Source organism: Myotis yumanensis, unplaced genomic scaffold (assembly GCF_028538775.1).
Source record: "Myotis yumanensis isolate MYYU_CA2020_CCGP unplaced genomic scaffold, mMyoYum1.0.hap1 SCAF_14, whole genome shotgun sequence".
Taxonomy (NCBI): Eukaryota; Metazoa; Chordata; class Mammalia; order Chiroptera; family Vespertilionidae; genus Myotis; species Myotis yumanensis.
The window spans coordinates 41,967,860-41,991,469 of NW_027223765.1; the positions used below are offsets into that span (position 1 = coordinate 41,967,860).

General features: G+C 47.0%; 1 protein-coding gene across 2 annotated transcripts in view; it reads left to right on the plus strand.

Moving 5' to 3' along the window:
- Window positions 1–23,610, plus strand: part of CACNA2D3 (calcium voltage-gated channel auxiliary subunit alpha2delta 3) — an 812,027-nt gene that overhangs the window by 677,464 nt on the left and 110,953 nt on the right. The gene's annotated exons all lie outside the window — the stretch shown is intronic.

Consider the following 23,610-nt stretch of genomic DNA (forward strand, 5'->3'; position numbering starts at 1 on the left):
TCTCAGCTGCTTCTCTGCCTGCTCCCCACCTCCCCCTCCTACCGCCTCCACCCCCATTGAATTGACCTTTTGGTTCACGTGACTTTGGAAATACTTCTCAATCTTTTAACGTTTCCCTGATTTTTCACCTATAAAACAATAAAACCGCCCCTGTGAGCTTCTCGGGGGTGGGGGAGGGGGTCAATGAACTGTGACTGTTGTCTAATGGAAGCTGTTGGGAACTTTCCCACAGGGACCGGAACGTTTCTTTGAATGTGCAAATCCCCTGACATTTGCTGGGGTGGGGATGGCCCGAGCTGCCCTTCAACATGCTGAAATGCTCTGGGAGGCACCGCGACTACTTGGAATAGTGAAAACGTGCTTTTCTTGAGGTGGCCTGGACTCCCTGGCCTCGGCCAGTGTCATGGGGCTGCGGAGTGTGGGATTTGGAGTCAGATGATTCTGGATTTGAGTTTGGTTTCATCCTTCACCAGCTCTATGTCTCTGGGCAAGTGACTTGTGCACCAGGAGCCCCGTAGCCTCATCTGTGACATGGGGAGAGCAGTGGTCCTCGCTTTACAAGGTTGTTTCAGAGTTAAATAAAGCAATAGGTGTCATGGCCCAGAGCGCCTTCATACACGTTCACAATTACCCAAGAGGATGTGTGCCAGGACTGTCATGCTGCTGCCTTTCAAAGGCCAACCTTGACTTGACAGGTAGAGGGAGGTCCTGACAACAGACCCGGAGCCCTGCCCCCTCAGGCCACTCCTCTGGTACCCAGGGAAGAGGCCCCCTGTGAATGAAGTGGAAAAACTGGACTGTGACTATCCCTAATAGCCTCGTCTTTGGCCAATCCCCCTCCTGTCTCAGAGAACCCAACGTGCTCACCGTGACCCTCCCTGAAAAACATGCTTTACTCGGCCACCACCTTTTGTCCTCCTACACCTTGGAGCATGGGAAATACAATGGGGGAAAGTCAGGTGTAGGCAACAAGGAGCCATTAAAATCTTAATACGGGATAAATGGTCCCATCCTTCCTCTCTTCCTTCCCCCCATCTGGTCTATTTTCAGGGGCAGAGAATTTGATAATCACCATTCCTTGGTGATACATGACTATCGATGGCCCATATGTAGCCTTCAGTCATTAATTCATCACAACATAACAAACACCTGTGAACCTAACACTCACTCTAAGAACTGGAAAGTTACCAATAACTCAAATCAACCTGTGTGTCGCTGTCTTTTCCAGGGGTTAGCAAACATATTTTGAAAGGGATAAATAGTAAATATTTAGATGTTGAGTACGTTACAGTCTTTGTGGCAATTACTCCACTCTGATGGAGGGAGAAGCCAGCAATAGACAATCTATAAAAAAGGGCGTGTCTGTGTTCCCATAAAACCATATTTACCAAGTCAGGTGGAGGGCTCGGTCACCCTACAGGCCATGATTTGTGAACCCTGCTCTAGTCCTTTATGTAGCCCCTGCTGTCACTGCTCCACCACCATCACCTGTCACCCACCCCAACTTCCACCACCAGCTGGATGTGTCTCCCTGTCTCCTCATCTGTAGAATGAGGGTCTGAGTGGGATGATCTTTAGGACTCTGTTATGTGTGAAAGCTTTTCATTATGGTCAGAATGCCTGAGTGGACTTGAAAGGCCTTGTATTTACAGACTTGAGGGAGTTTGAACAAAGACTTTGAGTGTCTCTTTGGGTTATAGCAGAGCTATTTAGCTGTGTTCTGCAAGGCCCAACTAGGGTCCACGTCCTGAAAGATGAATACATGGACGTCACAGCTGGTGCAGGAGGCCGGGGCACCTGCAGGGTAACTTCAGACATCTGGGAACACCTGCAGTTAATGCCAGGCTGGTGGCTAAATGAGGAAGCACACTTCCATGCTGCTTATACCCTAAAACTGTGTGGTCTTAGACAAACCACAAAATCTCTCTGAGCCTCAGCTTCCTCATCTGTAGCATGCAGATAATATCTACCTCAAAGGATCCGGGAAGGCCCTAGTCAGTTTGGCTCAGTGGATAGAGCATCGGCCTGCATACTGAAGGGTCCCAGGTTCGATTCCAGTCAAGGGCACATGCCTGGGTTTCGGGCTCGATCCCCAGTAGGGGGCATGCAGGAGGCTATATATATTAAGTGCACAGTTTAGGTCTGGAAGAGACCTATGCAGCAGATGATCAAAAGTGGCAATTTCTACTAGCAGTATGTATTCTTGGACCTCAAAGAGTTGAGACTGGCTGCTCCCACCTACAATGTGAATACCCTGAGAACACGCAGAGAACCCCCACAGCTACGGGTTCCTTGGAGCAGTGACTTACTGCTCAAAGAGGTTCTTTGGTTCTCTTTTGCTCCTGCTGACTCTAACTGTTGATTTTAAGTGGTCAGTGCACACTTGGACAGAGAAGGACTTTGCATGCAGAGGCTGAGTTGATTAATTCCATCTGACCTCAGCCCAGAGAATAAAAGGAGGGTGTGTGATTTGCATGTTAATGCCTGCAGCATCTTTCCCCCACCCTCTTCTCCTCCCTTCCTTTCCCCCTCCTTCCCTCCATCAGCCAGATCCCAGAAGTATCAAGTCAACTCTACATGCAAAAAAGTAGGAGAGATGCCAAATGTCAGGTCAGGCCAAGCCATTCCCCAGAGGGGAGGATGCCACCATGAGGGGTGAGGTGCTCCTGGTACCAAGACTTAGTCAAGAACCTTGTTTCCCCGCACAGAAATTTGCTTCAGGCACACCCTCAGAGATTGTGGTTACCATGACACTGAGATTGCCACAAGTTCCTAGCTTCTCTATATTTCCAATATGTGTATAATATTTAGACATATATTTCCTGTACACGTTTGCCCATGTTAGGTCAGAAGGTTTCCTACTATAAGTCGGCCTATTTAACATTTCACTTCCCTCCAAAAAAAAAAAAAGTCAACAATTACTAACTCTTAAAATTGTTGATGTCTTGTAATTCAGCAAATAGTTTTTTCTCCCAGGTAATGTTATTCAGTTATTTTCAAAGAATATATTGGAGTTAAATATACTCACTTGGGAGGATATTCATAATAAATTTTTAGGTTAAATAAAGCAATTTGAGTGGAAATGCATATTGTATAATCCCATTTATGTTAGGAAAAAAATGTCAGAGTGGAGGGTTAACCCTAAAAAACGTGCATTGGTTTGTCTGAAGATTAAATACCCTGATTACCCAAGGGGCAGGGATAATGTAGAAGAAGAAAGGAAAAGGAAAATGTTCTCTTTCTACCTCTGCATATTCAACTTGCTACAACAAACATGTATTACATCTGTAATCTTAAAAACATAAAGAAGAAAAGCTTACTTTTGTTAATTAGCAAGTAAAGGTGCATTTTGTTTCCTAGAATATTTGAGATCACTTGTTTTTCAGGGACTGGCTGAGTTATATGTGTAAATAGAGCATACCCAGAGCTTGATGATGTGTCTTTCCTTGCCCAGTGAGCAGACCATATAGTGCACATGAGCATGTCATCCAGTGCTATCATTGGCTTTGGTGAAATCATGGCAAAGTGCTTCCCCCATCCCTGTCACTGGGCCCCCATCCAAAGCAGGTGCTGTGAGGATCTGATGTGAGGGAGGTTGTCAAGCTGAGGGACAGCTGCAGCCCGGGATAGTAAGAAGGAGGCCCTGGCACCACAAATCCACACAGAAATTGCATTTGGTTGTGGAGAAAATATGGCATTTGGAAAATATTTCCCTAGGAATTGTGGATGATCAAATGGCAAATTTATAAAGAGCTATTTACAATGCCTCAGTATTATTTCCTTCCTTCCTTCCTTCCTTCCTTCCTTCCTTCCTTCCTTCCTTCCTCCCTCCCTCCCTCCCTCCCTCCCTCCCTCCCTCCCTTCCTTCCTTCCTTCCTTCCTTCCTTCCTTCCTTCCTTCCTTCCTCTTTGGTCTTACAAAAAATATAGTAAGAGAACTAAGAATTTATTTTAAAACGTAAACATATCATTGATTTAGTGCTTGCAGTGGGTCAATATTGCTAAGGATTTGTATTAAAGTAATGTAACTGCTGTAACAAACCCCAAATATCAATGGCTTAACTTAACAACAGCTTATTCATTGCCCTTAACACAGTGCACTTCAGATGGACAGGGGCCAGACTCCATGCCATCATTCATGGACCCAGACTCTTTCCATCTTGTCAGGATGTCTTCCTCTTAGTTCTCAGATTTCTCTCCATCAGCTAGCTGATGGGGCCGATCCAGTAATGGTACTTAATACTTTTGCTTATATTTCATTGGCCAAAATGAAATCACGTGACCATATCTAACAGCTAGGGAGTCTGGGAAATGTAGTCTAGCTGCGTGCCTTGGAAGAAGAGGAGTCATACTTGTTGCAAAGCATTAGCAGTCTCTGCCTCCACATTTTATTAGTGTTACCTCACTTAAAGGTGACAGCTCAGTAGGCTCTAAGCTTATGATGATTTCTAATATTTCTTTCCATTGTGGTAGGTTCATGAAACAAATGCTGAATGAATGAGTGACAAAACTGAGACACAGAAAATTTAAGTAACTTATCCAAAGTCTCCAGCATATTTATTACCAACACATGGATTGTGAATACCTGTGGTAGGTACTCAGGAAACTTATAGTTTAATATATTTTATGTCTTGAGGTCTTCTTTTTATATACAATACATTCTTTTTGACAGTAAGATGCAGATTTAATTATCTGGAAGCTCTAGCTAACTGAGAAGAACACTCTTTCCTTTTGAGAAGTTCAGTGGAGAATCAAGTCTCTAGTGAGAAGGTGGGAAGGGTATGTGCATCTCTCTATTCTTTCTTGCCTTCTTGCTAAGGTAAAATTTCAAGTTCAAGGGCTACCTATGATCATTAAATTTACTTTACATGAGTATCTGTAGAGTTTAAACTCTCTTTACCTGGCCTCAAGGTGTCTAATAAAATTAGTAGAGCAGTGGATTTAAAATAAAATTAGTGGAGTAGTAGTTATGAAATGCGTGCCTTCAACCTCCTTGAAACTAAGGAAGACAGTGGCCAAAATGTATGAGACTTTTTCAGTATCCACTTGCCCATGGAGCCCAGGTCTGAGCGAGGTGTTTGGGAATTAGTAAAGACATGGCATGCTGGCTCTTGGTCTTCAAAGAATTTACCAGTTTGTAGAGTGCTACTTAGCAATTCTTATTTATTGTATCTGATTCTATGATGATCATCTCATCACCTTGAACCTGTTACCCATGGAAAGACTGCATATGACTTTGTTGGACACTGACACTGTCCAACTCTCCGGAACTAAGTCTCAGAAGTCTTTTGGGTGGTAGCAGAGGCAGACTTAGAGGCAGATTTGAGGTTTTTTTTGTTTTGTTGTTGTTGTTGTTTTGGTTCAGGTTAGAGGAAGTACAGACTTCCTATTCCAAGTTCTCCCCAACCGCACGCAGCCTTCCAGCACTTAGCTTGTGTGCATACAGGATGCATGTGAAGATAAAGATGCATTCAGATAAGTATGATTAAAGGTAATTAGTGAGCTCATGCAGCTGGTGGAATAAACATAGACAGATGCTGGTTGATATTAAGCTAATGAAAGAAACAAAAGGATCAAGAAACATGGCAGCTTAGGAAGCCTGGCCAAGGCCTCACACTGACTCGTTTTACTTAGATCTTTTGATTGACTACTTTTGTCCCTGCCCCCAAATATAAATTGGAATCAAATTCATGTTTGATTGTTTACTCATGTTATACATAAAATGAAAGTTTTGTGCAGTTCTTCTTGGTGAATCTTTATTTGCTTTTGTACTTTTATTATAACATGATAGTTCAGTTTCTGAAATAAATGACAATGTGTTTTTCATATTTTCAAATTATAACTTAGTGGATATATATTGTGGTGCAATAATAAAGCTGGGTTTTGCCTTTTTCTCTTTAAAGTTTGCTCTGTGTTAGCTCTTTGATATGTCTAGTTTAAAAATGTTCTGGACAACACAATTATCTCAAGCAGGACTTACATTCCGACCCACAAAGTACCAACCCTGAACTTTAGGAATCCTTTTTGTTATTCCAGCCTTCATCTGACCCACTGTTTCATGTTAGAACAGTGTCCCTGATATGAAACCATGGAATACGAAGTGAATCCATCTAGGTTCAATGCTGCATCCAATTTTTACTGGCTGTGTGACCTTAAATAAGTTACTTCATTTAATCATCTGTACAAAGGAACCCTGGCAAACTCTCAGATTTGCAGGGAGGGTTAAATAATATTTTTATGCAAGAACCTTAGCAAAAAAATAAAAATAAATAAAAATGCCCCTGCACATAGCAATATACATTAGCTGGTCTATTCCCTATTATATTCTCTATTATTGTGTCTGTATGACATATACCAACTAGGCACTTAGGCTGTATCTATTTGCACTGATCTGTTTGGAAGAAAAACAAGCGAGTTAAATGCAAAGGAGCGTTTTGCTTGTGTAACAGAGTTCACCCTGTTTTTGGATTATAAAACATGCATGGGGATGTGTATTTTCCTAGCATCAGCTGCCATCTAAGTGAATTTGTGCTCTACATATCTCTGCTTGTCATCAAAACAGTTCCACAAACAAAAGAACGTTTGCCTTTGGTGTCATGTGACTGAACCTTCACGGGGGACTTTTGTTAGCAAAATAATAGCAAAATAAAGGCCCTGCGTTGACTTCCATGCAGACTCCACCCCAGTTTAGAAGGGCAGCTTCCCATTTTGGTGCCATTAGGAACATTCTCATCCTTTCATTTAACCCAAGAATCCCACCGTGGGCCGCCTTCTGTGTGCTTGTCCTGTTCATTTTAAAGGTTTACCTACGGATCTTTCTTTGGCAGTCCCTCCCTGGTAGGAGGCCCTTTCCCCATCCTCGCCTAATTAGAGAAAGCATGTAGTCATCTCCCCAGGGCTGTTTAGCTTTCATCATGAAGCATGACTATCAGGGTTTCGAGGTTGATAGGAGTGGAAACATTTGTGTTCAACAAGCAGGCTCCTTCATGTGTTGTCAACATTTCATTTGTGATTCTAATGAGAGCCGAGGAGAAAATAAACTCAGTGCACGGCTCTCCACGGCCACAGCTGATGTTTATAAGTTCCGATCCATGGCTCCGATGCGCTTCCCACGAAGACATTTGGGAAGGCAGCTGTGCGCTGCTGCTGTGTGATCAGGAGCCAAGATGGTTAGATCTACCGAGACATCCCCAAGAATGGGCAATGTAGGTGCTGACGTGTACTTGTTGGTGTTTTAAATGTCCCCTGAAGGTGGAAACACCCTTATATAAAAATAGGGTATATTAGAGGGACTCCCATTCTTGACCCCTATCTCATCTGGCCTCCTCTGAAGGTCTACCAGGGATTCCACTGTGTGTTTCTTTATTAAGAAGGCACCTACTGAATGCTGCTTAACTGCTAAGCTCTGTGTTTGGGGGTATTATAGGCCTGAAAATAAGACAGCAAAATAAATGGACCTACAATCCAAATGCCCCTACAATCTAGCAAGGAGACAGACATTTATGATTCGGCCACTCACAAATAAGAAAAACTCAAGCCCTAACCGGTTTGGCTCAGCGCATAGAGCAGTGATGGCGAAACTTTTGAGCTCGGTGTGTCAGCATTTCGAAAAACCGTAACTTAACTCTGGTGCCGTGTCACATATAGAAATTTTTTTTATATTTGCAACCATAGTAAAACAAAGATTTATATTTTTTATATTTATTTTATATATTTAAATGCCATTTAACAAAGAAAAATCAACAAAAAAATGAGTTCGCGTGTCACCTCTGACACGCGTGTCATAGGTTCGCCATCACTGGGATAGAGCGTTGGCCTGGGGACTGAAGGGTCCCAGGTTCGATTCCGGTCAAGGGCATGTACCCAGGTTTCGTGCACATCCCCAGTAGGGGGCGTGCAAGAGGCAGCTGAATCGATGTCTCTCTCTCATAGATGTTTCTAACTCTCTATCTCTTTCCCTCTCCCTTCCTCTCTGTAAAAAATCAATTATATATATTTTAAAGAAAAACTCAAGCTGTGGGAGTACTGGGAAGAGGAGGTCCCCTGGTGCCATAAGAGAAGACAGCAGGGAATCTGACTTGGGAACATGGGGCCACCGTCCTGGTTTATGTTGTAACCTGTTTGCAATGGAAAAATGGGCAAGAATTTACTGCAGGGAAAGGGAGGGACAAGGGCCATCCACGTAAACACATGGCATGTGTAAGGCTGAGAGGGCAGAGTGGATGGCACAGTGCCCTGGGAGCCACGGGAGTCCAGGGTGGCTAACACAGAAGGTGAGGAGAGCTCGGTGAGAAGATGCTGGAGAAGAGGCGAGGAAGCCGGTTGTTGAGCCTCCCACCCCCACCTCCCGCTGTAACTGCATTATTAACGTTACAGTGTCCTTTGGCAGCCCCACCATCTCTCCATAACTGGACAGATGTATCTTGCTGCCCTCCATAAGGATGTAGAGAGGATTGCAATTTCGCAAGCATTACCACATCTCGGTACATGGGTATCAAATCCTGAGCTCTTCCTGCAGTTTGCGGTTCTGAGGGAGTCCTCTCCGCACGTGCCTGGGGAGCGGCAGGAGGGAGTTGTCCTCCCCACACAGTGTGTGGTCCAGTGCCGTGCAGGAAGAGCCAGCCCTGCCGGGCTCCGGGGCTCCGTTGCTAGGACAGAACGTTCCCTCCTGAGTGTTCAGGTGTATGTTAGTGTGGATACCACAGCCAGCAGGCCAGGGGTAGCAAGTAAGTGCTTGGGTGCTGCAGTTACTTGCTTTGCGGGGGGCCTAGTGGCCCACCCAGTAGCCCCAGTGAGCCCAGCACGGCCTTGGAATCCTTTCCAGCCCGGTGCGCCAGGCAGACAACAGCTGACAACTGCTGGCCTCCTGCTAGCATCATCCTAGTTGCTGCTCCTGAAGCAGATCCTTGTCATTTGCAAATTTGTCTGAGAAGTCTGCAATGCAAAGCCAAGGACCATCTTGGGAGAATTTGAAGGATGTGCTAGGAAGCTACTACCGAGCCCCATCTACCCCCCAACATCTGCATCTTGATGTAAACTTGGTGTTTCTCCTTGTCCCCATGAAGACAGTCATTTCCCTCCTGTTATAAAATAAGTTAACTATTTCTAAAAATGGGCTTCCAAAATGAGAAACAAAATTGTAGGACATGTTGAAAGGGGTGAAGTTGTGGCCTGTGCACTTGCAGAGGATGCCCATGGCTCCCACTAGAGATGTGGTTCCAGAAAAGCCGGAGGGTGGCACAGGCATCTCTTGTTTCTGAAATTGGGCACATGGGTGATCACCAGGGTTTGCTGGTTGGGTGGGTTAGCCCTGAGCCGCATATAATTTCTCCCTGAAACTCTCCCAGCAGAGCATGGTCATGGGCTTAAGAACCGGAAGTGTCTGAAAGGGTAATAAATGTTGGACGGCAAACTAAGACCAAGAGGAAACTGTGAACTAGCTCCCCATTGATTTCTCCACCCATCTGTCACATTTGGGGTGACCTGGCACTGAATTAGCAGCTTGTTCTAGCTCCCCATTAATTTCTGTATGCATCTGTCACATTGAGGTGACCTGGCACTGTGAATTAGCAGCTTGTTCTGTTTAGTTTCTCTGTCTAGAAATAAGATTGCTCTGACTGACAGAGTCCCTAAATTCTCAAGGTGAATCAAAACATCTCAAACTCATGGAACACACAGAAAATCTCAGACACAGGTGCTTTCCCCGGAGGCAATCAGGAAGTCGTCCGCCATTCCAGGAGTGGAACTATTACTCCTTACATCTTACAGAAGAAAAAAAAACAAAAACAAAACACAACCTGATTTGGGGTGAGAGTGAGTCACTAACCAGAGATCAGTTTGTAAGTAATAGGGCGGGAACTTGAACCTGCGTCTGTCTGATCTCAAAGCCTTTTAACTCCCATGTTCTTTCATTTCATCTGATTCTTCCTGGCCCCTTCCCCTTCATCAGGAGCAAACAAAGGAAGGGCCTAAAAGAGACTTAGCCCAGACAAACAGACTTGATAGAAATGACCCTACCACCCCTACCCATGCATCCGCTGACCTTAGGTCTTCGTGCTCAGTGCTTCTCCTTGCCAAGGGCCACCTAGAGAAGAGGAGGGCCTGGCGCCTGGAGGCTGTGGCTACAGGTGGAAAGGGTTCTGGGCGGAGGTGAGGGAAGCGGGCAGTTTGTGCATGGAGCTAGCACTAATCTGGTCCATCCCTGGAACGTGCTATCAGTCAGATCTGGGACAGATTTGTCATGGCTGCTCCCCTGTTCAGAAGCCGCCCCCGCAGGCCCACCCTCTCCTCCTAGCTGGGCAGGAAGGGCGGAACTCCCTTTGATCTCAGGGCCGGTAGCAGGAGAAGCATGGCGTTTTGTGGCCCTGCTCCTGCCCTGTGCCCCGGGTGAGTGTTTGGACAGCCACGCTAACAAAGCCCCTTGGCCACGTTTGCTTTAGAACCTCCCGGCTCAAGACAGAGCATGCCCTGGAAGGAATCCATGTGAAATGGCAGCCTCTTTGCACTGAAGAGTTCTTGGTGGCCATGCAGAGCAGAGGAATGCAGGACTCAGGGCTCAGCAGATGATAAGCAGCTCAAAGAGAGGGCAGGAGGTGGATGGGCTGAGCCCACCTGGCAGCCTGGACAGCTGGACTTCTGTGCAGGAAAGAACCACACAGGCCCTAGCCACTTTAGCTCAGTGGATAGAGTGTTGGCCTGCAGACTGAAGGGTCCCAGGTTCGAATCTGGTCAAGGGCACGTACCTAGGATGCAGGCTCCTGGCCCTGGTCAGGGGCATGTGGGAGGCAACCAATCAATATGTCTCTCTCACTTCAGTGTTTCTCTCTGTCTCTCCCTCTCCCTTTGGAAAAAATATCCTCAAGTGAGGATTAAAACACACACACACACACACACACACACATACACACACACACACACACACACGAACCACACAGTCACCATGTGGGTTTCCAGTCTCCATCCACAACTCTACACCTGAATAAAAGACATGGGCCCAGAGACAAATCAGCCAGCTTTTGAGATACAGTCACAGTTTAACAAGTAAGACAGGGAGCTCGTGGGAGTCCGACTTTTCTACCGATCCTCCTGCAGAAAGGAAAGTTTCTGCATCAATACTTCTGAATAGGGGGTGCTTGTCTTTTAAAAATATGGTCAGCTCCCCTGTCGTGCAGTATACTTTGATGTATTAAAGTACAGTCTGCCCCCTCCAATTACCGCCTCGGTGCCTAATGCTATAAAATTAAACTGTTCCTCGCTGATGTTTTATGAAGCTCCACCAGCGTTTCAGACGCAGACACCTTACAGACCTTCAGGCCATATGTTTTACATGCTGTCGGGGTGAACTCTGACTTGGGTCCCTAAAGCCCCACCCCCCACATTTTTTTTTTAAGTGTAGCATTTTCAAAAACTTTGCTACAGGCTGCTCCCAAATTGTGGACTGTTGGGAGTAAACCTCTCTGGTTGTGTGGGTGTGAGCCCAAAAAAGTGGTTTTATGCAAAGAAGGATACACAAGAATGTTTCCTGAATATCACTTTTGCATTTATTCTGTGCTTGATAGTATTGTGTTTGATACACTTTCCACCATTTTTTGGGGGGGTGGGGACTTAAGGGAGTAGAATATTTATTTTTGAAACCCATATGCAAAAAAGGATATGCCTTTATGCACAATGAGTTCACCCCTGTAGCAGGGAGCCAAAGGTATGTTTGCATTTTAAGAAAGAAATGGATGTAGCCACAAACGCCGATCCTCTTAACAAGACTAACTTTGTCATTTAATAAGGGAGATTATTTCATAGATTTAAAACCAGTTAACACATTTAAAACCTGATAAGACAAGGCAATCCTGGTATGTTTCCTGTTCTCTGGTGATTAAAGCAAAGCGAGGGCTGGGCTAGGGGAGGTTTTCCATGGTACAAGTAATGCTGTGAATGTTTCTCCTGGTAATGCAATTAGGAAATATTGGCCCCAGTTAATGTAACTTAAACAAAACATGTTGTCCTCGTCAAACTTGTTCAAGTTGTTAAACAGGCAAAGCCTTGTCCAAAAAGTTAAAAAACAGGGGCATATAGTGTTTCCATGGAAACTCTGTTAAAATACTGATTTGTGGATATGATCATAATCAGCCCCATAATCTAATATGACTGAATTAAATGAAAAAGAATCTTGGTTATGAAGTAAGCCCCCTGTGTAAGAGTATTCTTACACATGCAGAAAACATATGGGTCCTGACGGGCACTCTTTTCAAACTGCTTACTGGTGTGGGGACGGAGCTTTAAGATTCCAGTTTCTGTGTGCTGTTCTCCCCCCTTCCATTCATTGTTCATCGTCTTTATAATGCTGGCATTGTGTGGTTGAGCAGTAAATAAAGCCTTGATGGCATTTGGAGTTTTTAGTGTGTATCATTGCTCCCCCTAAACACCCACATTGTTTTCATTGTCTTTTGTAACAAGAGAAGATAACCCATAATATTTAACGGCTTGTGGGACGTTACAAGATTAAGTTTTATGAATATAATAATTTCTCCCTGCTAATGGAATCTTGGTAGAATTCTAACTATGCAGTTTCAAATGGATTCCTTTGACCCCTGGAGGGAAGGATATGGAACAGGAGCTGGGGTGAGTGTCCCTGGAACCCCGAGCAGAGGCTCAAGGCCGTGCCCTGGCCTCCCCGCCACCCAGGTCGGTGGCTCTGTTCGCACCTGTCTGAGCTGCAGTAAAAATGGAAACTGCTCACCGTGGGATGAACCTCAGCCTGTGGAATGGCAAAGACTGCTGTCTTTCCGTAAAGCAACTTGATTTATTTGAAATTCTGTTCCACCTTGAAAAGATCACAGGTGGCATTTGTGGGACCAGTTTCCATATCGCAAAAATATGTCCTCAGTCACATAAGAACTTAAAATAGAATGGTCACTGCGTGATTGTTAGCAAGAGCCTGGCAGTCATTGGTGCCTTAGCCATGGCGTCCCAGAGCATGTGCAGAAAGACTGTGTGACAGCTGGCAGTGAATGCCCCCTGCACAGGTGTGTCTGCACATCTCATGTCACCCAGGTCCCCTGGTGCTTGGGGCCTGGGTCCTAAGGTCACTGCATGTCTGAGGCTCACCTTCTGGACAGCGACATGCCGAGTAGAGTAAGACAGAGCTCAATGATTCAGACCCTGCCCCCAGGAGCAGAAACTGTCTCCTCCCTGAGCTCTCCCATCCACCTCCCAGAGTGGCTGCATCTTCCAGGTGTGCACACCTTCTGATTTGGGTACAGAGAGAAACAGACAAGGAGAGAAATAGATTCAGGCCAGAATCTGGTTTCAGGAGCTTGAATCTGCTGATTATTTGGTCTCCTTAATGATTCATTTTTTTTTATTTCTAATTAACTTGATTTTATAGCAAAGTAACTTATGAATATTGTTTTAAAAAATTAAATAGCACTTAAAAAGCTTACAAAGCTTCCTATATGCAACCTAGAGGAAACCACTTCTACCATGCTTAACATCTCTTTTTCATGAGCAAGTTGAGGTTACCACCTTTTATTTGTTTTCAGATATTACTTATTTACTTTCTTTAACACCTGAGTGCTTTGGACTTTTTACACCATCCCTTCTCGCTCTCTCTCTATTTCACCAACATAGCTATATACCTATGTTACAGTTTTTGATTAATTAGACAATGACTATATTATTCAGACCATCTATGTACTGTATATTCCCTACTATGTTACATAGAGTGCTATTGTGTGTGTGTTTTATGATATGTTCTCCTGCAATGAAAAATCCCCATGTCCTTTTGTTCGCTCAGTTTTCCTTCTACTCACCACTATTTCCCCCCATATGTTTCATCAAATAGCTAAAATGCCTGTTACTATTATTTTTTAAATATTCAGTATTTCTGCCTATTTCATCATTTCTTGGAGAGACCTTGCTCCCTGCGCCCTCTGTCATCCTATCCATCTGGACAATTGCTCTTCAGGCCTACTGGGCAGCTGGGCTCCTGAAACTCCCCTTCACTCCCTCTTTCCATGGTTATAACCCTCTTTCCCCTAGACCAGTGGTCGGCAAACTGCGGCCCAGTGAGTGTGCCTCTTTCACAAAATACCACGTGTGGGCACACACGTACAGTGCGATTGAAACTTCGTGGCCACACTCCAGGGGCCAAAGAGCCGCATGTGGCTCGCGAGCCGCAGTTTGCCAAACACTACCCTAGACCCTATCTTCCTTTTCCTGCCTAATTCCTCATTTTGGATTTCTAGGAAAGGAAGGTAAAATCTTTTTTGTCCTTGTAGCTCTGAGAATGTCTTAATTCCACTCTTACACATGAAATCATGTGGCTGGGTATAGAATTCTGAGCTGGAGATTATTGTCTCTCAGAATCATGAAGGCATTATTCCATTTTCTTTGGAATCCCAGTGTTATTGTTAAACAGTCTGATAGCACATTCTTTGATATGACCAGGTTTGCCCAACCTCCATCTCAGAAGCTTTTAGAATGGACTCCTTATTCCTAGTGTCTTGAAATTCTTTGATGCTGTGGGTCCCTTGTTTATGTTGTTGGACATTTTATAAGCTCCTTTGATTTACAAATGTATGTTCTTCAGTTCTAGGACATTTCCTTACGTCATTTTCCCGAATTTTTAATTTTATTTTCTGGGGCATTTTCTTTTTCCAACTGTTTCCTTTCTTAAATTTATTTGTTTATGGTGACTTTAGTCTTTTAAGTTCCCAAGAGTCCTTTTTTAGAGCAGCTTGTTCTTGTTTGGAGGACACAATATCTTCTTTGATCTCTCTGAATATATTGACTGTTTATTCTTGTTGTCTGTGCTGATAACTCTAGATCATTTTTTTGTGTGTGAGTTTTGTCTTTCTTTGTCATGGTGAAAGATCTCTACAAATATGTATAGCCTTAGTTGTTATTTAAGATGGAGGAACTAAAATGCTGATTAAAGATTTCTCCACAAATGGACCTTACTATTGGTAAATCAGTGCAACCCAGTCAATTTAAAGGCATGACCTATGAAATGTTAATAGCTCTAAAGTTTACTTGGGCGATATAAGCCCAGCTGTCAGCATCTGGGATCTGGACAGGGGAATGGAGACTAGGCAGTCTCATCAGAGAGCATGCAGGTTTTCATTTTCTCAGTTCATCCCCTCATCCCTACCTCACCTGCACATCAGCATTTTTCAGGAATATATAAGACTAGAGGCCCGGTGCATGGGTAGGGTTCCTCAGCCTGGCCGGTGATCAAGGCCTATGGGGAGCAGGTGGCCGGCAGGGGGAAAGGACCACAGGAGGTTGGCCCCTGGGGTGGCCGGTTGAGGGGAGGGGCCATGGGAGGTTGGCTGAGGGAGTGCACTGACCACCAGGGGGCAGCTCCGGCATTGAGCGTCCACTCCTGATGGTCAGTGCGCATCATAGTGACCGGTCAACTGGTCATTCCGGTCATTCTGGCTGTTTAATTGTAACGGTCACTTAGGCTTTTATATATATATATAGATGATAGTTGTGGCATATGCAGCAGAATATATTTGTGGGGAACTGCTAATCTGTGCTTTCCAGCCAACCATGTCAGTGATTAGAATTGCTATGGGATCTGGCCGTTTAAGCATTATTTTACAGTGTGTTGGTCTTGAAAGTAGCTATGTGGGCCAGTATTCCCTCTCCCCAGAAGCCATCTTTCATTTGACCTCAGTCCAGGCATGTATCTCTCTCTGAGGAGCCTGTGAATGTCAACTGAGCATGGACAGTGCCTCATAGGTGTAAGGGATAGAGAGTCTCTGAAGAGGCCTGGAGTCCACTCTGGGCTTTCCCGTCTGTTAGCTCTGTGACCTGGGCCAGATAGTTAACATCTCCAAACTGTCCTATCACTAACTCTTAGCCAAGTCTGAGGGAGTCTCAAGCTTGTCCCCAACAAGTGTAAGTGTGAAATTCTTCCCTCTCACAACTGTATTAATGTCTACAGTCACCCTCCCCTTTCTCAATATAGGCCTCCGGGTGTGTGATGAGGATTGTGGGGAATCAGACAGGGCCAGGCAAGGTTTGCCGTGTGTAGAAAAGTTACTCTCTGAGCCATCAATGGGCAAGGCAACCGAGCTGGGGGAGGGCAAGGGTGCTCTTCGGTGGTGGGTGGTCCTCCTTGCTGGAGTGACTGAGGGGCTTTATCCACTGTTCCAGCTCCTTCTCCACACAGAAGTCCTTCACCACTCCATCTGCCCAGCTGTATTTCAACAGCAGGGAGATTTGCACCCTCCCTCATTATCTCCTCCCCTTGATTCTAAGGGGCCACGAGTAGACACTTCTACTCAAATAAAAAGTAATCCAAATTGATGTGCATGCACTGAAAGGTTCCCATTTCTTCAGACTTCCACCTCAGGGTCTCATCCTCAAATATCATTTACCCAGGAATCTTTGGGCTTGGGTAGGCCCCCCTTTTAAACTCCCATGTCATCCTGTACATACATGTCTTTCAAAGCAACCACAGTGGCCGCTGGTTGTGTGGTGTCTGTGTACCTGGAGAGATGTTAAGCCTGAGAGCACACAGGCTGTACTCCTCATATGTCCCAGCACAGAAGATGCTCAGTCGGCATCTGCTGAATGAAGAGAAGCACAGATAAGAAGGGAAATCCGTGAAGGGTAGAGGCAACGTGAGGATGCATCAACGGCAGGAGAGAAGACGAAGCCTCCTAGAAATAACCCTTCCGTGGATAAGAAACATGAAATGTTTGATTTAACAAAGAAGAAAATCAAGCTCACCTGCTCCATGCCTCATTCCAAGAATACCAAATAACAACAGCGGCCATGGAGCTTAAAGAGCCGGCTCCAAACCCAGGAGGAGTGAGTATTCTGCCCAACCCTGGAGAAAGAGGCTGCTTTGCTCTCTCCTCCCATGAATGAAAATAATCCAATCTTTTATTAAACACTTGAAACAAAGAAGAGGTAAAAGGAAGAGTAAGAAATGCAACTTTGGGAGGAGAAACAGTTTATTTAAAAAAATCCCTGGGACCATTTGGTCCCCAACTGAGATTACTCTTAAGGCATGAGCTCAAGTGTGGATGATCTTTAGCTGTAGTTGCAATACTCTGTTGATAAAAATAGTTAAGCATTGTGAGATATTAATCTCCCTGTACCATAGTGCACTTAAGATGAGGAAATCAGCAGCTCTTTGCTTTTGCCTGCTCATAGCAACAACCATTCAAGGAAAATTTTGATGTTTTGTTATAGGAGCAGTTGGGGGTGGTGGGGAGAGAGAGAGAGAGGGAGAGAGAGAGAGAGAGAGAGAGAGAGAGCTCTCTAGCTCCTTCCACCATGTGAGGACCCTCTAGGAACCAGAACTTGACCTAGGAACAGAAGCTACTCTAGGCATTCCAAGTAGTAAGGGCCTGAATACAGGAAAGCAGAAGCTTTTATAATTACTGACGGGTGGAGAGTGTGGGTTGGGAAGCATGAATGCAGATGGTTCTCAAGAACTTGCTTGAAAGCTCTCCAGACTTCACATCTGCCAGCACATCTGCCTGTAACTGCCTCCAGACTAGCATGACCTCTCTCAATCCAGCACTAGCTCTCTCATCTGGCAAACTCTAATCTAGAACCATCCATGGGTGGGGGACTCTGGGAAATACAGTCCTAGCTTCTCTTCCCTAAGACAAGACAGGCCTCCTAAGGAGGAGGTGGTGCTGTCCACTGGAATATCACTCAGAAATACCCGGAACTTCCTGTGACCTCCAGTTATCATGGCCTTCTGTTTGCCCCACTGCCACCCCTTTCACCTGCTTGTCTTGGTGAGAGGGGAGACAGGAAACTTTTTACCTGGGAAAGTTCAGGTATGGTGTGAGCCTCAGGTCCACTCCAGGTGACCTCCCAAGAGCCTGCCAAGCTGAGTAGTTCTCTCACTGTATCCCCTCACAAGCAGCCTCAGTGAAAACTGAAAACTTCTTGATAATGGTTAATGGTAAGAAAGGAAAATACTCCTGAACCTTCCTGGGGACGCCTGTGCTGGCCTTCTTCATTATCCATGTTGTGGTTCCTGAGAGCAGTTAAAGGGCCTCTGTGTGTTCAACTGGTCTGGGAAAAGGTACCATGCTCCCTGTACTCTCCTACCATGAGCAGCAGCACGGTCCTGCTGACCTGCCACTGGACGGTGGCCATGGTCACCTGGGGAGCTGCCCCGGGCCATGGTGAGGCTCCCCAGGAAGGGGCACCAGGCTTCCTTAGTGATGCTTGACATGAAGTCAGGAAGGTGGGCATGCACGCCCCAGATCGCTCCATGCAGTGCTGGCCTCAGCTATTGTGTTGGACTGTGTGCAAAGAGTTGCTTAAACGATGGGTCTCTGGGCATGCAGCTAACTTGCCCAGCCCCTACTGGAAGGAGCCGCCAGTTGCATTTATCCGGACGCCATCCATTGCAAGCAACAAAAACCAAACTCAACGTGGTTTAAGCAAAACAGACAAATGAAAGGACGTCTCATTATCGAAATGGTTGGGGTGGGTGGAAATTCACTGTTTTATAACTAAAAAGTCCAAAGTTGCAGGTACAGTTGGGACCAGGGCTCAGCTGAGGTCACCAGGTTCTTTGTCTCTTGCTTCACTTGTCTGTGTCAGCCCTGTTCTCAGGCCGACCGCTCCCGGCAGTGTCCCCAGCCCTCATCCACCAGCGTGGTAAACTCAGTGGAAAGAATCCTCTTACTTCCTGAAAGTCTCAGTTCAAAGTCCTGGGCCTGGCTCTCATTGGCAAAGCTCGGGTAGGTGCCCATATGGCAGAGGAGGGGACGCATTCCTGTGCCTGCTGCGTAGGGGGCAGACTCCACATAAACCACATGGAGTGAAATTGAAGGCAGGACAACCCCCTAAAGGAAAGGGTGTAGGTATGGGTAAGGGAGGGCAAGGCTCTGCTACCACCCCCCCCACCCCCCCAAAAAAGCATGCATGCCCAGCTGGCTAAAGCAAAAGCTGTCTGTTACTCCAGCACAGCTGGAGTTAGAATTAGTCCAGGCCACCTCTGCATCAACCCGGTCAGATTGCCCACCTTTTTAGACTTCCGGTTGCTCATTTGTGCAGTAAATAGGGTGGGTTTTCGGTCCACTCCACCTTTCCACCCCTACACTTGTGCACATTGACCTGTCTACACCACAGCCAAATGGTGTAGATCGGTTAGCTATTTCAGGCCAAATTGGGTCAGAAAGCAGCAACACAACACAAAACAAACAAACAAATAAAAACAGCCGGAAAAATCTCCCAACGTTGTCGGTTAGGGACTTAGAAATATTCAAAACTGGTTTTGAAGAGACACACTCCCCAGAAGTGGCCATGGTCTCTGCCACAGACAGGCAGGGCCTGCAGGAGCCCAGACGGAAGGTTGCTTTTGCCTAAAATTCTTTTGGAAACAGGGCCCCGCCGAACTCATCTGGCGGACCGCGCTCTGGGCAGAAGTAATTATTTTTACGAGGCATTATTCATGTCTAGTCTACCTGAGGGCCACCCCAAATAATGCTTCTCCAGCTATTAAAGGCTTTATCAGGCACGCAGCGTCTCGAGCAGTTTCCTCTGGGGGAAAAGAAAAAGATTCCTCTTGAAGTTTACCACCTCCAGGGGCAATTGCTGCCCATTTCAGGGCCACGTTAAGTGGTTGGCACCTGAAAAAAGGGCAGCCTTTCTCTTTTAAGTGCAGCCGGAACATGGGAGTGAAGGAAGGGAGCGGGAGAAGTGTTTCCATGCGGCCGAGGCAGCTTTCTTGTTTTGCTGTGAGCTGGCAAACCTCAACATGCTCAAGCAGCGTTTTGTCAGATTTCTTAAATGCTGAACGTGGCACTGGCCCAAATGAATGTAGATGTTATTTTAGTGCTAGGAGAGATTTATTTTAATGTACAGATGCAGCCACTACAAAGGCCCTTTTAGTCGACTGGGGGCTCTGTTCCTGGCTCTTTGAGTCTCTACAAGCCCCCTTCTCGGTCTGGGGAGCCGGTGGATGCTGCGACATTGCAGAGTATCTCCCTTCCCTCTCCGTCTCCCAGGGCAGTGACAGGAGTGCTGCCAATAATTATCATTCAGGCGCTTTGTGCAGGGAGAAGCAGTTTGCAAGGGTCCCTTCCCTTTCCCTGGAATTCGGAGACCGTAGGGCTTGATAAAAGAAAAGGCACCAACAGGGAGCTGACTCGCCCAGCTCCCGGCTCAGCAGAGCAGCCCCAAGGGGCGCGGCTACTGATCGAGGACCTCGGTGCTCTGGGTGTGGAGGGTGCTGCTCAGGGACTGCTCGCCTCTGAGATGGGAGACCCATCAGTAGGGCTGAGCCTCAGATACCAATATCTTGCACCTTGATCGAAGCCAAAATAAACGGGAGAGGAAGCACAGAGGAAGCCGTGGCCACATGCGAGGCTTGGCCCAGCCAAATCTATGCTTTCAATGCAAGACGAGAGCAGGGCAGCCACAGACAAAGTCGGGGGCGTGGGGTGTTGGAGAAAAGGGGGAACAATCACCAGACTCGGGGGCAGAAGGGAAACTGGAGCCGAGACAGTTCTCGTCCCCATCCCACTCAAGGCCCCTCTTTATAACAGTGTGTAACATCCCCTTTACTATCCCAAAATGAAATCCGTGGAAAATATAACCTGTTTCTCTACAGGCTGCCAAACAAAAAAAGAAAGAAAGATCTATATACTGCTCCAACTAAAATAGCAAGAAATAAAAGGAGAGACGTTTCTAATAGGATAATATATATTTTAGTGTGTGAGCGCTTGGGCACAACCAGGAGAGAGACAGAAGGCAGTAGCCAGGTGCTGTTTGGACATCTCCGCCACACACCAGGCCTCCTGGCTGAGGGGGTTCTCTGAAACAGTCGAGTTGCAGGCAAAACAAAATGTGCTCACCTCCCTTTCCCAGGACTGTAGTTACATTTCTCGAAAATCCCCACATGCAAGACGTACTTTGTATTGAGAAGTAAACAGAGGCCTAGACGGGGAGCATGCTTTCCAAGGCAGAGCCCTTGAAGCACGGAGGGCCAGGGGCCACTCTTTGCTGGGGGCCATCTCGTGAGCTGTAGGCCTTCCAGTTACTGTGACAAACTACAAACTTCCAAAACAGCCCCCTAGGGGGTGATGCAGCCCCACTGAGAACCACCGGGGGAATGGGCAGCAGACTTCTGAGTCAGGCTGTGGGCTCAAATCCCAGTTCCACCAAGTCCCAGCAGCTGTGTGGCCCCAGTTAAGTTACTTAACTGCCTGCATGTTATCTGGAAAATGGAGAGTACATCTTCTAGAGATTGCTGACAGCTTCGGTGGGAGATATGTAATCGGTGCCTGGCCCACTGTGCCCCTGGCGGTCCCTGTGATTAGGGCCAGCGCCTGCAGCCCTGTGTGCCCAGGGCCGTGTCTTCTGGGCGTCACCTGCCTCCGTAGAGACAAAGGCTGTGGTCTCTGCTCTGCAGTGCCTGCAGGGGCACCTGCTTCCTCAGCTCTGCCACCTTGTTGCCAAGGACCCTCTTCTGGCTCCTTCCTTCAGAGAGAGGCGGCAAGCATGGCCTGGAGGCTCTGCGAGGTGCCAGGCCACCCTTGGCGCTCCTTTTGGCCTCCAGGAAACTGATCAGTTCACAAAAGTTGGAAAGAAAAATGTTAACATAAAGCAAAGTGTGTGAGAAACCATGTGGGTTTATTCATCTCATATTAAGCAGATATTAGCCTTTTCTACAGGGATGGTCTCATTAAATACTATAGTCTTTCTTTAGTAATTTTCAGGTGACTCCCCTTGTCCATTCATTCTAGGCATTTGTTTTTTAGCTTGCACTTTGAAGTCAGAAAGGTCTGGTTCCCACCCGGCTTCCAAATGGGAAATTTCTGTCCCGAGTCTCCCAGCTTGGCCTCTCGGAAACCTCCGTGTCCTCGGCTGTAAGACAGAGGGGACAGTGACACTCTCCACCTGGGAGGATTTTGCCAAATGTTCCGGTTTATAAACTCCCCGCAGAGTTGGGAGTGTTCTGGGCAATTGGGATTATACCAGGTCTAGCTTGCCTACCTTTTAGCAGAAAAAAAAAGAGATGAAGCCTTCCACGGCGGTTTGAAGCCCAGGGCCTCTGCAGGAGGGACCTCGGCATCCTAGCAGACAGAGGGCGAGTGACACGGTGTCTCAGTCTTGGAAAAAGTGGGTGGAGACTCAGCTACAGGACATCTAGTTTACTCAGAGCAGGTCTGTAATGTACGTTGCTGTTGCCATGTGTGTGTGTGTGTGTGTGTCTGTGTGTGCGCACCTGTGACATTTCTTGACTGTTCACTACATGCCTGACACTACGCTAGGCTCAGGACACGCATGAGCTCATTTAAGTGGCACTATGGCCCTCTACGGTGTATGTGACTCCTGCCCGGTTGTGCAGACGAGGACACTGACTGGGAGGCACACGACCTGCATTGAGACAGGCAGGACTCAGAGCCAAGTTCACTGGACATTTTTTTCAATCGGGACGTAAGTATAAGGAAACAGACACAGATGGCGACTGAGAAACTGCAAACATAGTGGGGCCTCCTAATATTGCTGAGCCCTCCCCTGTAGAGGTGGGACTCCTGAAATTCCCCACCCCTGGTCCAGACAGGATGGGCCAAGGTCACGGGCACCATGGAGGCCCCTCACAGGCGGGCAGATGGCTCATGACATGGGTAGCGAGGAGAGACTGGTCATTACAGTGGGGGCCTCAGAGGACCCCGCCATCTTTTCCATTTGAAGCCTTTGATGCATGCTGAAGGCCCGATTCCCCGAGCAGGGCTGGTGAGTTCACAGCTCCCCCTGGCCTATGGAGAAAGCTGCTGGGGACACCCAGGCAGCCGCAGGATGTTCTGAGAGGGCTCTCAAGGCTATTTGCATCACGGGAGAGGAGGCGATGGAGCCCAGTGCCCAGGTTCTGTGCCGGGACTGGCCCTGAGTGGATGTGGAGAGGCCTAGGGCAGGCGTTGGATTGGACCCTAGAGATTGCCCATCTTCGTTAGGTGGGTCACAAATGAGAAAGGGCTACAAACCTCAGTCCACACATGTCCAGTGGGCAATCAATGAAGCTTTATTTGAACTACAATGAATTTCTCTCATGAGCCTCCATGGTCCTGGCGGGAGGAAGCGTTCCCTGAACCTAGTGTCTCTCTTCTTCCCCAGGGCCCACCTGAGGCCGAAGGGTGGGAAGAGGCATTTAGTCCAATGATGCGACAGTTCCCGAGTCAGCAGCCCTCTCCGGCCCTCTGTCATCAGTCCACGGTCGCTTGGCCAATCCCTGGGCCTCACTGCGACAAGCCTGCAGGGAGCTTCACTGGGTCTGCCTATGGCCTCCACCAGGCTGTCTGTTCCCAGCACTGGCAGGGCCATTAGGAGCCAAGCTCCAGGGCCCTGCAGCTTCCCAGGCCTGATGGCAAGAGCCGTGTATTGGGGGCTACTCCCCTCTGCTCTGGGAGTCCCCTCCCCCTCCCACCCACCCTGATCTGGGGTTTAGACCCCGGGTAGGAGCAGGAAGATAGGCACGGGGGTCTCCCGGCAGTCCCCATCACCTCGGCTTCCCTGGGCTCCCTGTTTTCCCAGCCAGGCCTTCTTTCCTGAGCAGTCTCCGGGGGCTGGAGATGGGGTGAAGAGGGTAAGAACTGACCCAGGCAGTTCCCCAGTTGTCCCTTCA